The sequence below is a fragment of the Pan troglodytes genome, chromosome 16 (assembly GCF_028858775.2).
Source record: "Pan troglodytes isolate AG18354 chromosome 16, NHGRI_mPanTro3-v2.0_pri, whole genome shotgun sequence".
Taxonomy (NCBI): domain Eukaryota; kingdom Metazoa; phylum Chordata; class Mammalia; order Primates; family Hominidae; genus Pan; species Pan troglodytes.
The window spans coordinates 11187811-11201472 of NC_072414.2; the positions used below are offsets into that span (position 1 = coordinate 11187811).

The following is a 13662-nucleotide window of genomic DNA, read 5'->3' on the forward strand; positions in this document are numbered from 1 at the left end:
TTGGCCCCTCTAGAGGCATTGCAGCTCTATCATGGGAACTGTCCAGCTCTCCCTAGACTGCAGGAAGAGGCTCTGTTGGCCTCAAAGGTACTGGGGCCCCATCATGGGGTCTGCCTGTATCTCCCTGAGTTGTAGTAAGAGTCTTGGTTTGAGGAGATTTCTCTCTCCAATTGGAAGGGAATAGGGGACATGTTTGGAGGAATACTCTTCTGGTTTGGATTTGATCAGAAATTTTGGTTTGGAAGGCCTTCTGTTTTTCTGTATTTCATTGAGGGAGTTTACATGTATGGAGAAGATCTCTGAAGAAATTGTTGATGGAATTACTGCAGGCTTTCCTAGTTTGATCATTCGGGTTTAGTGAGCGTTACAGGAACTGTTAGCAGGAGCTGAATAGGTCTAACTGAGGGTGACCATCCACACCCTTCCATGTTACCTGGGGAGCACCCATTGAAACTACTTTTCGGAGGTCATCTCTCCCTATCTTGAGTGGATCAAAGATGACAGGGGCCGATGGCAACAAGTTAAAGCTTTGCCAAATCAATACTTTGATGGTGAGTGGGGTGATTAGTATCTGTATTTTGTCACATGCATTTTGCTCTGGCCAACATGAGGAGTGTTAATTTGGTTCCCACTGCAGCCCACTGGGTGGCATCTTGCAAAATTTTGTAACACAGCTTGGCCCCCACAGATATGGTGCAGAAAACAGGGTCATCAAAAGTTGCTCCATTCTCCTGGAAGCTGCAAAGGGAACTTGGAAAACTGGCAAGCTAGCAAAAAAGTAAAAATTTCTTACCAGCCAACCTCTCCCTGTGCAAAACCAGTGGAATGAATTGTAAAAGTCACTGTTTGTCTCCTCTGCAAGTTTTGATTCGAAGAAAAATAGATCTATGTGACTAAACTTTTTGTCATTCGGTTGTCAATCTGTCATAGAAAGGAGTACCACAGAATAGAACGTAGGCCTAAGACCCCTAAAAATTCAGTGTTTGAGCTGGCCCTGCGCACTGGTTAGTTACAAACTTTGTTGCAGGTTCCTGAAAAAAAAAAAAGTGACATTTTCCTCTTTTCTCGTTTTTTGTCCTTGAGAACTTAACTTTGTAACCATGTAGGAGTACTGTCCGTTTTTCTCCCACATATGGAGGGTTGGAATTTTTTATTCATGTCAGGCAGCCAGTCTGAAAGGACACATTGAAGTCACAGCTTCTCTATGTCTGTTTATTGATATGCTTCATAAGTATAATATTTCACTACCAAAATATTTAAAAGAGCTCTAATGAATTGGCATGTCTATATAATGCACTTAAATATTTTATCAGAAAAAAATTAACTACATTGCCTTTTAGTTCACATGACTCTAATAATCTGTGAATAATAAAGACAGTTTTATAGATTATTGGTAAAATAAAATTAAAATGCCTTCAATATTTAAATATTCGGTCTAAATTAGGCAGGTCAGATACTGTCTTTGCCAAATGATTTAAGGTTATAAACTGCTTCTGAGACTTTTTATAATTGCCTAACCTGCCTGCATTAGAGGCATTAGCTTCTAGATAAGGACTGGGGGACATGTTGAGTTAGCTATGCCCTGTAACTATGCTGGAAAGGGTCTGATATTATCTACAGTTCTGTCCTGTGTCCTAGGCTCTGTACTTGGTACAAAATTAACATTGTGTTCACTAAAAATAAAAGTTGTTAAGACTCTACATTGTAATATACATAATTGAGACTACTGAAAAAGGATTTACATGAAAGGTATATAAAATTATATGTGTTTTGGTAAAAAATTATACAAACACATAAAAATGTTAAAATAATTTTGTCTAATTTAGAGGATTTTAAAACATTGTCTCAAGTTAAAAAGGAAAAAACTGAAGGTTTAAGCAACTTATAGAAGATTCATAAAACATTGAACTTGTAAAGAAAGTTCTGTGTATGAGCAAGCTGCCAAAATTTGAAGGGGATTAGTTTTCCTTTTTTTTTTTTTTTTTTTTGAGACGGAGTCTCGCTCTGTCATCCAGGCTGGAGTGCAGTGGCACGATCTCAGCTCACTGCAAGCTCCGCCTCCCGGGTTCACACCATTCTCCTGCCTCAGCCTCCCGAACAGCTGGGACTACAGGCACCCGCCACCACACCCGGCTATTTTTTTTTAGTAGAGACGGGGTTTCACCATGTTATCCAAGATGATCTTGATCTACTGACCTTGTGATCTGCCTGCCTTAGCCTCCCAAAGTGCTGGGATTACAGGCGTGAGCCACTGTGCCCAGCCAGGGATTACTTAGTTTTTCTACAGAATAAACATTAAAATAAAATGTACACTGATATAGGCCCAGAGTCTGCAGCCCTGTGTGTGATAAACGGAGTTTCCATGGAGCATTAATCTGCTCTTTAGTATACAACTGTAAAATGTTATAAAATATTTATGAAACTCTTACTTTATAATCAAACTGATTTAGATTGGATAATGTGTTTATAAGGTTTTATATAAAAATTGGGTTTAATATTAATAGTACACTAATGACGTAGAGAGAATAATAATAATAGAAATAGTAAAAATGAAATAGTAATGACATAATAATAGTTTCTTCCATAGAATGCTGTCTAAGCCTGGGCTAAGAGGGCTATAGGTAACCCCTACCCCGAAAATGGAGTTAAGACAGACTATTAATTGCCCTTCTGTGAAACACTAACCATATCTACCCTCCACAAATTTTGTAAGTTCCTGTTTTTCTAGCTGTGCAGCTGCAAGGCCACAAGATAAGCACAAGCTGCAAAACATGTTTTTTCCCCAAGAGGTAAGACATGTCACAAGAAGATTAACTGCTTTTGTTCTCACTTCTGTAAATCTGCTTCCCGCTTCATGTTTTTCCTGCCCCAAATGCATAAAAGGCACGTGTGCTTTCTTTGTTTGATGCTCAGACGTTCTGGATGCAAGTCCACTGAGCTGGTGTACACCTTAAACAAACCCTCCTGAACCCCCCTTCAGTCTCTCCGGTTCTCTGATTTTCCCACTACACTAATGCAGAGGTAAAATTTGTTTTTTTTTTCTTTGAACAAGGCTTTTGTATAATATTGAAGGATAATAAAATATTTTTGTTCGCCTTTTAAATAAACTGAAAAACACCGAGAGAGAAGAGACAGATGTGGTCAGCCTCATGCTGTCTTTATTGGGTCTTGTTTGGAGAGATGAGTCTCCCTTCTCTATCAATGAGTAGAGATTTTTGCCTTTTTGAAATTGAGTTATTTTCTAAATAAATGATGTGCGGTTATCTGGGATTCCATTTTGTGATATGAAGTGTTTTAAACCTTTAATATTTGAAAAACTTTGAAAAATCAAATTGTAAATTAAGTCTTTTTTTTTCTACCTAATTAACCTTTTAAGTATTGGGTCCGCTGAAGTCCAAAAGACGTATTTGCCTTATTTGGTATATTGACCACACAGAAAACATTGTCAAATACAAAATGGTGTTGAATTTTCTTTGCATTATATTTATATAAATGTAAATATGTATTCCAAAATTATGATTCCTCTAATCCTCATTTCATTGTGATTAGTAATAATTATGATTATGTTAAATTATTATGTGCCACAGAGATGACCAGATTTTCTTGTTGACTGTGTCTTTAACAATGGTTGTCCTCATCAGGCATGGTGGCTCATGCCTGTAATCCCAGCATTTTGGAGGCCAAGTATGGAAGATTGCTTGAGCCCAGGAGTTTGAGACCAGCCTGAGAAAAACAGTAAGACCTCATCTCTACAAATAAGTATAAAAATTAGCTGAGTGTCGCCCGGCATGGTGGCTCATGCTTGTAATCCCAGCACTTTGGGAGGCTGAGGCAGGTGGATCACCTGAGGTCGTGAGTTTGAGACCAGCCTGACCAACATGGAGAAACCCCAGGTCTACTAAAAATACAAAAAATTAGCCAGGTGTGGTGGCGCATGCCTGTAATCCCAGCTACTTGGGAGGCTGAGGCAGGAGAACTGCTTGAACCCAGGAGGCAGAGAATACGGTGAGCCTAGATCATGCCATTGCACTCCAGCCTGAGCAACAAGAGCAAAACTCTGTCTCAAAAAAAAAAAAAAAAAATTAGCTGAGTGTGGTGGCACTTGCATGTGGTCCCAGCTACTCTGAGGACTGAAGTGTGAGGATTGCTTGATCCCAGGAAGTTGAGGCTGCAGTGAGCCGTGATTGTGCCACTGCACTCCAGCCTGGGTAACTAAGTAAGATGCTGTTTCAAAAAAAAGTAAAAGTAAAATTAAAAATCAATGGCTGTCCTGAAACTTTTGTCATCCACAGATAACTTGCATTATTTTGATCCTTTTCAAAAAGTGATTTGCTTCATGAAAGGTTCTTTGAATACAGGTTTCTGATAGAGACTGTGCCAGTGAAATAGAAAAAACATACTTTCATAGATAGCTGATATTTTCATGAGGACTACTGGCCCAGTGTCAGGCAGTACAAGAGTTAATTACATGGACTGAACTAATAGGAGACCGAAGTAATCCTTTTATGATTTGTTGCTTAAAATGTTGTTGATCCAGCCAGGCATGGTGGCTCACACCAGTAATCACAGCACTTTGGGAGGCCGAGGCAGGCAGATCACCAGGTCAGCAGATCGAGACCATCCTGGCCAACATGGTAAAACCCTGTCTCTACTAAAAATACAAAAAAAATAGTTGGGTGTGGTGGCAGGTGCCTGTAGTCCCAGCTACTCGAGAGGTTGAGGCAGGAGAATTGCTTGAACCCGGGAGGCAGAGATTACAGTGAGCCGAGATGGTGCCACTGCACTCCAGCCTGGAGACAGAGTGAGACTCTGTCAAAAAAAAAAAAAAAATGTTGCTGATCCTTTTGTTGTCGTTGTTTTTCAGTGTCAAGGAAGCTTTTTTGTTTGGAGAGCCTTTTTGTTGTTTTTCAGTGTCAGCTGAGCTTTTAACAATTGAGTTTTGTTTTGAGTTTTTAACAACTGAGTGAAGTATACTCCTGTGAGTAAAATTTGAAGCATTATTTCTCTCTGCCTGATTTCTCCAGAATTTGAAAATTATTTATTTTTTTAAACGTATGGATAATTCGTTATTTACATTTAAGAATCTGTTTTCTTTTATAACAGGAAACAACTGGATACACTGGTTATTTTACAAAAATATGCCTATTTTACCAGTGGAATGACATACTTTCACATATAAACAGACTGCCTTAAGGAATTCAAATTGACTAATAGAAATGATGAAAGCCCTGGGGGGAATCTGGCCTCATACCTTGTCTGCGCAGTCTTTTTACAGGGTTCCTGACCAGAGATAGGGAAAACTGTTACTTTCTGACAGGTCTACGATCCCCATGTTATCTTGGGATGTCAAGAAGAGAGGAATTCACCCAATCCATACACGCATTTGTAGACACAGATAAATCCATGGGTTGACTCAAGGCTTTTAAAAAAGTCTAATCTAAGTTTCCTTATGGAACAAAGTTCCAGCAAAGCCAATTTCGAAACAGCTAATATGGCAAATAATTATTCTTGCTTCACTTTATGCAAATAATAAGGCTAGGTATAATAATGCCAAAACTTATTTTGTAAATAAATGTGTCCTACTATGATGTGTCTTTAATAAAAATGAGAACTAGAACAAGAAAAATTATATTTCGGAAAAATACTATAGCAGACCTGTTGTTAAGATTCTAGTCTTGCCCACTGTTTTTGAGCTTTTAATTATTTTCTGCACTTTGGGAAACTCTGAACTCTTTCAGAGCCAAATATCCCCAAACTAACACTTTCCAATTTTTCTTCCATTTTTACTGACCTGGACTCAATGAAATTGCTATTACCTCTTTCCTGAAGCCCTGCACGCAGATGCTTATTTCTTGTGATACAGGTGATTTGAAAATATGTCAAACTGCCATTGCCTTAAAAATACTTGAGTTTATCATGTGGATATACTGTGCCCAACATTAACCTTTGTAGTTTTTTTCTATTTCTGTTCAAATGCCTGTTATTAAAAATTTTTTCTGCCTTCATCACAAATAGAGGACTAGTCCATCTGCAATTCTACTTTCTAAAATGAAACGTAAATATTTAACTGAATAAATCTATTTGCAGGACTAGGAAATTAACTAAAAAGATGTGGAATGGTATATATAAATTTACTCTTTCCTATTTATTCCAATTTGTCTTTCTAACAACTTATGACTCAAATCTATCTTGACTACTGACCCCATCCCCATGTCTGACTGGTTCTTGGGGCTATTCCCCTGAATCCCTCAGGAATTTAGATGAATTATATAAGGACTTCTGAAGCTCGGACTTCTACTTCTTATATTAGGACTCATTGTCCTACAGTCTGCTGCTCACTTAAGTGCTGTACTAAAATTGTGGATGAGAGCACTAACATCTTTGTCATGCAAGCCTAGGAACCCCAACGAGGCACCTGTGAATACATGCAGGCAGCTGCAAAGCAGTTTCATTCCATTTACCCTGGGGCCAAACCCTATCCCAAGTACAAGCCCTGCTGGCAGGAAGAAGTTAGTCTTCAGCCTCTTCCCAACTGCCTGCCTCACACCTTAAGAATAATGTGCAGTAAACCCCCAAAAAGAGAATTGAAATCATCTTTGTAAAAACTGTAACACTGACAAAATTGTGACAGTGAGAGAGATGACCTAAATGACTTCATCTTGCCTTCAACCTCCAAGTTGTCCTTGTTCAATCATGGGCAAAAGTCAAACTAACTTTGGGAGGAATTTATTTTATAGCTTAACTTTGAAACAAAGATAGTAACAGCTCTTTCCTGAAACAAAACCGCTCATTGTTTGGGGACCATATTGCCTTTGTAAAACTCAAAAATTAACCATGGGGTTATAAAGTATGGCTCAGGAGTCATACGTCCAGAGGCCACAATATTACTAACCTCCCCAATTGCTCCCATAAATAGCATTACTATTGTAAGACCTAAGATTTGTGTTTGACATATTTTTCTGATCTTGCATACTGATGGATCAGCAGGTGCCACCCAAACCAGTAAACCGGCTCATCTGGACATGTGGCCCCCATTCAGGAACTGAGTCAGAAAGAGAAGATGACTTTGACTTCCTAAGATTTTATCCCTGACACCCACCAATCAGCATTCCCCTTTCCCTAGCCCCTTGCATGCCAAACTATCTATAAAACCCCTAGCCTCTTAATATTTGGGGAGGCTGTTTGGAGTAATAAGAAAACTCTGGTCTCTCCTTTAGCCAGCTCTACATGTATTAAACTTTCTCTACATAGCAATTTCCCTGTCTTGGTAATGTGGCTCTATCTGGGCAGCAGCCAAGATGAATCCATTGGGCCTTAACAATCCAATCACTGAATTTCGTATGAAGATAACTTGTTTTGATTTCTTAGGCTGACAGATGAGACTTTGGATTTTGGAACTTTCGGTTGGTGCTGAAACAACTTAAGCCTTTGAACTACAGAAATGGAGTAATTTTTTTTAAGTGACAGGGCATGATTTTTAGAAAGCCAGAAGTAGAAGGCTCTCCTCACAAACTCATGTTTAAACTTCATTCCTAATGTGGCAGTCCTGAGATGTGAGACCCTTAAAAGATGACTGGATCATGAAGAGTTTTCCCTTATGATTAAGTTAATCCATTCGTGGATTAATACACTGATGAGTTTTAGAATAATGCGTTATTAAGACAGAAAAACTGATAGCTTGTAAGAGGGGAGACCTGATCTTCCATGTTAGCAAGCTCTACTGCGTTGCCATATGATACCCTGCATGGCTTCAGGACTCTTTGGAGAGTCCCAAGAAGCAACAGGACTTCACCACATGTGGCCCCTAAACGTTCCACCTTTCAGCCTCCATAACTGTAAGAAATATACGTGTCTTCTTTATCAACTACTCAGTTCCAGGTATTTGTTTTAAGTAACAGAAAATGGGCTAAAACAAAGTCTCTTAGTATTACTACGACCTGTTATTAAGTTCAATGGAAAACTACAACCATTCCCGGCAACAGTACAAATGGTCCAGATCTTTCAGGAATGAAGGTTTGCGTCACCCTGCCAGGTAAAGACCTCAGACCAGCTGAGGAGCTTGCTGAACACAAAGAGAATACAGAGTGGGGAGCAGTGGAAGGAAGTTATAAATACCAGTTAGGACCAGGTGAACAGTTACAGAAACAAGGATTAAAATTATCACTAGTATTTCCTATCTACTTTAAGAATACATTTGCGTGTTTATATACATATATTAGGCAAATAACTTTGTTTTCATCCCTCTCTTCTTTTATCACATAACCCAAGAATGCATTGATCTGATAGTAGCAGTTAAGTATTAGTAATTTAACATATTTGTATTGAAATTATGGGATATCAGAATAGTAAACTTCACCCACAAACTTTTACTACTCTAAAAAAACAGATTAGTATGTTTTGGTTGTATACAGAATAATTGCATCATGTTGCCTTATTACTGTCTGTATTTGGAGATTAGTATGGCTTAAGGTGATACATATAGGTGCCAGGTAGAAAGGTGATGGGCTTTTCGTGGTTAATTTAATGTAGATTAAAGAATACCTAGAGAACTGGTAAAGCATTACTTCTGGATGTGTCTGCCAGGGTATTTCCAGAGGAGATTGTTGTGTGAGGGAAGGAATTTAGTGAGGAAAATACACCCATAATGGAAGCAGGCACCATACAATCCCCTTGATGACCCAGTATAACCTAAAGTAAAAGTTTTTAAAAAGCTATCTCCCTCTCTCTCTCCCCCAATCCCTGCCCACCCCCTTCGGCAGGTACACTTCTTTTCCTGCCCTTGACAGAACTCTGAATTCTCTGACCTTGAAACTCCAGGACTTTTAAGAGGGAAACCTGTGGATTCTCAGGCCTTTGGTCATAAACTGAGAATTACAATAAGGGCTTTCCAGGTTCTGAAGATCTCAGGCTTATAGCCATGCTATAACATTCTACAGTCTTAAACTTTACAAATGGGCCGGGCACAGTGGCTCATGCCTGTAATCCCAGCACTTTGGGAGTCTGAGGCGGGCGGATCACGAGGTCAGGAGATCGAGACCACCCTGGCTAACACGGTGAAACCCTGTCTCTACTAAAAATACAAAAATTAGCTGGGCATGATGGCGCACGCCTGTAGTCCCAGCTACTCGGGAGGCTGAGGCAGAAGAATGGTGTGAACCTGAGAGGCGGAGCTTGCAATGAGCTGAGATCGTGCCACTAAACTCCAGCCATGGCAACAGAGCGAGACTCCGTCTCAAAATAAATAAATAAATAAATAAATAAATAAATAAGTAAATAAATAAATAAATAATAAACTTACAAATGGCTGTCCTGGGAATTCTCAGCCTCTATAATCACGTGAGCGAATCCCCAAATAAAAATGCCACTATTCTATTATCTTGCTATCAACTATCTATGTATTGATCTGTCGATGTATCTAATCTATCTACCTATCCTACCTACCATTTGTCCTGTCTCTCTAAAAAAAAAAAACTGAGAAATACACCCATAAAGGCTTCAGCCCACTGGCCCATTACCCTGTCTGCTGTAGTTGCTCCCCCACCACCCATGCTGTTTGTGAGTGTGTGTCCCGGAGAGCTCTTCCCTTCCTATTGCTGCTTCAAGGAATGCTGCCCTCCACTCTTTGATTGGTTAATAATAATACATTACTAATGTCATTATACACCTTTTGTTGAGTTGCCTCCTCTGTGTGTTGCTTTACAAACACATGAAGACCTCACTTTTTTTTCCCCAGGCAGCACTCTCCTAGAGAGTGGCTATCTTGTTAGAAATAACACACAGGTCAGACAGGAGCTACAAGGATGTCTTCCAGTAAAAGCAAGTATACTGTGTGAGAGAAATACCTGGATGCAAGTTGGATTATTAGGCTTTAGGCCATCAACCAAGTTGAATAAACATCCCATGAAAAGCACACCCAGTACCAAACCCTGAGTTCTGCTGGGCAAGGCTATAGATTATAGCCACTACCCAGAGACAGACATCAATAACAAACAGAAATAAAAATGAAACATACGCTATGAGATAACTTTACAAACTGTAATTCCAGGAACCCATTGAGAGAAAAATAAAAATGGCAAAGCAGTACTTGAAAGTCTGTGCTGGAGTGGTAGCTCTCTAAATACATAGAAAAATCTGTATCTAGAGAATTGCAGCCCTAAATATAAGCAATGATCTCTGTAACTTACACTCTAAATCCAATTATTCATTTATTTATTATTTATTTAATTATTTTAGAAACCGAGTCTCGCTATGTTGCCCAGGTTGGAGTGCAATGGCTACTCACAGACACAAGCACTGCACACTACAGCCTCAAACTCCTCACGTCAAGTGATCATCCAGCCCAACCTCCCAAGCAGCTGCAACTACATGCCCATAGCACCACACCTGCCCAGTTAGAATTTTTAAATCAAGAAAGTTGCATTTCTTTTTCCTCTTTCCCATGGTCATTTTAATCACATGGATGATGATCATGCAAATCATTTTAAGATCAGTTACTGCACATGTAGATGTACTATGGTTTCCATCTTCTGTGTTGTCTACTTGTTACACAGCTCAAGTGTACTTCTGGATGCTTTGGAAAAAAAATGGGACTTTCATGTTCCCTGAAGAATAGAGTGAATAGGCCGGGCGCGGTGGCTCACACCTGTAATCCCAGCACATTGGGAGGCTGAGGCAGGCGGATCACAAGGTCAGGAGTTTGAGGCCAGCCTGGCCAACGTGGTGAAACCCCATCTCAACTAAAAATAAACACACAAAAAAATTAGCCCGCCTGTAGTCCCAGCTACTCGGGAAGCTGAGGCAGGAGAATCACTTGAACCCAGGAGGCGGAAGTTGCAGTGAGCCAAGATCCCACCACTGTACTCCATCCTGTGAGAAAGGGTGAGACTCCATCTCAAAAAAAAACCCCGAGTGAATAAAATAGAAAATCATATCATTTATATTTTATAACGTTACTGCATGTGTACCATGTGTTTTAGGTTCCACAAAGGCTCAATTAAGTTAACAGCAAGTCCTGATCTCAAATATATGAGCAATGTCTACACTTCTATTTATTTTAAAATTTTAAATTTACAGAAAATTGCTGAGATCTTACATAAAGTTTCATATACCCTTCAACTTTCCGTAATATTAACATCATACGTAAACAAGAATATCTGTGAAAACTCAAAAAATTGATAAAGGTATATAGGACTATTAACTAAAGTACTGACTGTCTTCATATTTTACCTGGTTTTCCCCAATGCAATTTTTCTGTTTTTTGATCCAATTCAGGATAACATATTACATTTACCATCAAGTGTATTATTGTTTATTGCAGCATAGCCAATTACCATGTAGCTTAGTGGCTCAAAAGCATGCACACATTACTCACAGTTTCTCTGGGTCAGAAATCCAGATGTAGGTGATGGCCAAGGCTGAGGTTTCACCTGAAAGATGAGATGGGGATGCATCATCTTCCAAGCTCACATGATTGCCCAGGTTGAGAAGACTTCACTGGTGAATTACTCCAAACCTTTAAAATATCAACAGCAATTTTTCACTAACTGCTCTCCAAGAAGATAAAAACCATAGAGAAGAGACCAGTAAGCAATGCATTCTATGAGACAGTTTCCTCTGATACCACAACGAGACAAAGACAGTCCAAAAAAGGAAAAATTTAAACCAATATACTTTATGGATACCCAGGCAATAATCCTCAAGGAAATAATTTCAACACAAATCAGGATTATGACACAGGGGTTATATGTTACACAAAGGTATTAATTTACTCAAGATTGCAAATTTGGTAAAACATATAAAAAGAATTATTGTAATACATTATATCAATATAATACATGATAAAGCCTCATTATCACCTCTAAGGATGCAGAATAAGCACTTGACAAATCCAAAATCCACTCACAGTAAAAACACTAAATGACTTTTTCATAGAATGAAATGTTATTTACATAAAAATGTCATTTATGAAAAATTCACATAACAATAGTATCAAGAAAGTCTCAGTAATTTCCTGAAAATTACAAACATAAAAAGGTTATCTACTCCCACTAAACATTATTAAGATTTAATTGATAAAACTAGGCTAGACAAATAAATTTAAGACTTCCAGATTGAGAAGGAAGAAATCAAAGTATCTCTATTTCCCAGTAAATAATCTAGTGTATAGAAAATCCTAAAGAATCCACTAAAATAAGATAGGAACCATTAAAAAAGTTCAGTAATCCTGTAGGATGCAAGATTCATGTAAAAAAATTGCACTCTTATACAATTGATGTGGTTTGACTCTGTGTCCCCACCTAAATCTCATCTGGAATTGGAATCCCCCCGTGTTGGGGGAGGGGCTGAGTGGGAGGTGACTGGACCATGTGGATTGTTTCCCCCGTGCTGTTCTCAGGATAGTGAGTGAGTTCTCAAAAAAGCTGATAGTGTTTGGCAGTTTCCTCTTCACTCTCTTTCTCGCCACCTTGTGAAGAAGGTGCCTGCTTCCCCTTCACCTTCCGCCATGAGTATAAGTTCCCTAAGACCTCCCCAGCCATGTGGAACTGTGAGTCAATTAAACCTTTTCTCTTTATAAATTACCCAGTCTCATATAGTATCTTTACAGCAGTGGGAAACAAACTTAATACAAAAATACAAACTAATCAAATAAAGAAACTAAAAAAAATTCATTTAACACGGCATCAAAAAGGAAATGTATTTGGAAATAAATTTAACGTAAGTTTGAGGCATGCAGATCATGAGGTCAGGAGTTCAACACCAGCCTGGCCAAAATAGTGAAACCCTGTTTCCACTAAAAAATACAAAAAATTAGCCAGGCATGGTGGTGGGCGCCTATAATCCCAGCCACTTGGGAGGCTGAGGCAGGAGAATTGCTTGAACCCGGGAGGTGGAAGTTGCAGTGAGGTGAGATTGCACCACTGCACTCCAGCCTGGGCAACAGTGCAAGACTCTGTCTCAAAAAAAAAAAAGTACAAGACTATATATACATGTACTGTAAATTACAAGTGATACTGAAGTATTAAAGAAATCCCGAATAAATTTTTAAAAAACCTAGATTTTCCTTGATGAGAACGCTATTAGGTACTTACCAAGATGCTTATACTTTCCAAATGTATATGCAGATTCAATATAATCCCTACAAAAATTCTAGCTTTCATGTTTTCCATTTTTTTGGCGATAACTGGACTGCAGGTTCTAAAATATACAGGAAAATGCATTTAATCCAGAACACCCAAAAGAATGTATAAAAATGTTTGAAGAAATACAAATGATATATATGGAACTTTTGCTCATAAGGAGATGGAGCATAATTCCCTACTTCCTACATATGTGTTGTTCATAATGACTTTTTTCCAAAAGTACTTCATGAAAACAGGAACAAATATTAATTTTGTAGTGGAAAAACTTGAGCTAAACTGCCTCATGCAGGTGATCAAATAATGTTACCCATGATAAGGCAGCTGGGCATGGTGGCCCACACCTGTAATTCCAGCACTTTGAGAGGCCAAAGTGAGAGGATCACTAGAGGCCAGGACTTCAACAAAAGGCTAGGCAACATAGGGAGACTACACCCATACAAAAGTAAAAATAAAAATAAATTAGCCTGGCATGGTGGCACATGCCTATAGTCCTAGACACTCAACAGGATGAGGCAGAAGAATC

At 38.8% G+C, this 13662-nt stretch overlaps 1 long non-coding RNA gene across 1 annotated transcript in view; it reads right to left on the reverse strand.

Annotated features, from left to right (window-relative positions):
* Positions 1-226: 226 nt before the first annotated feature.
* Positions 227-13662, reverse strand: part of LOC104002217 (uncharacterized) — a 29226-nt gene continuing 15790 nt past the window's right edge. Inside the window, exon 2 of the long non-coding RNA XR_008539520.2 lies at positions 227-13194. This is a non-coding gene — a long non-coding RNA (uncharacterized LOC104002217). The remainder of the gene's footprint in view (positions 13195-13662) is intronic.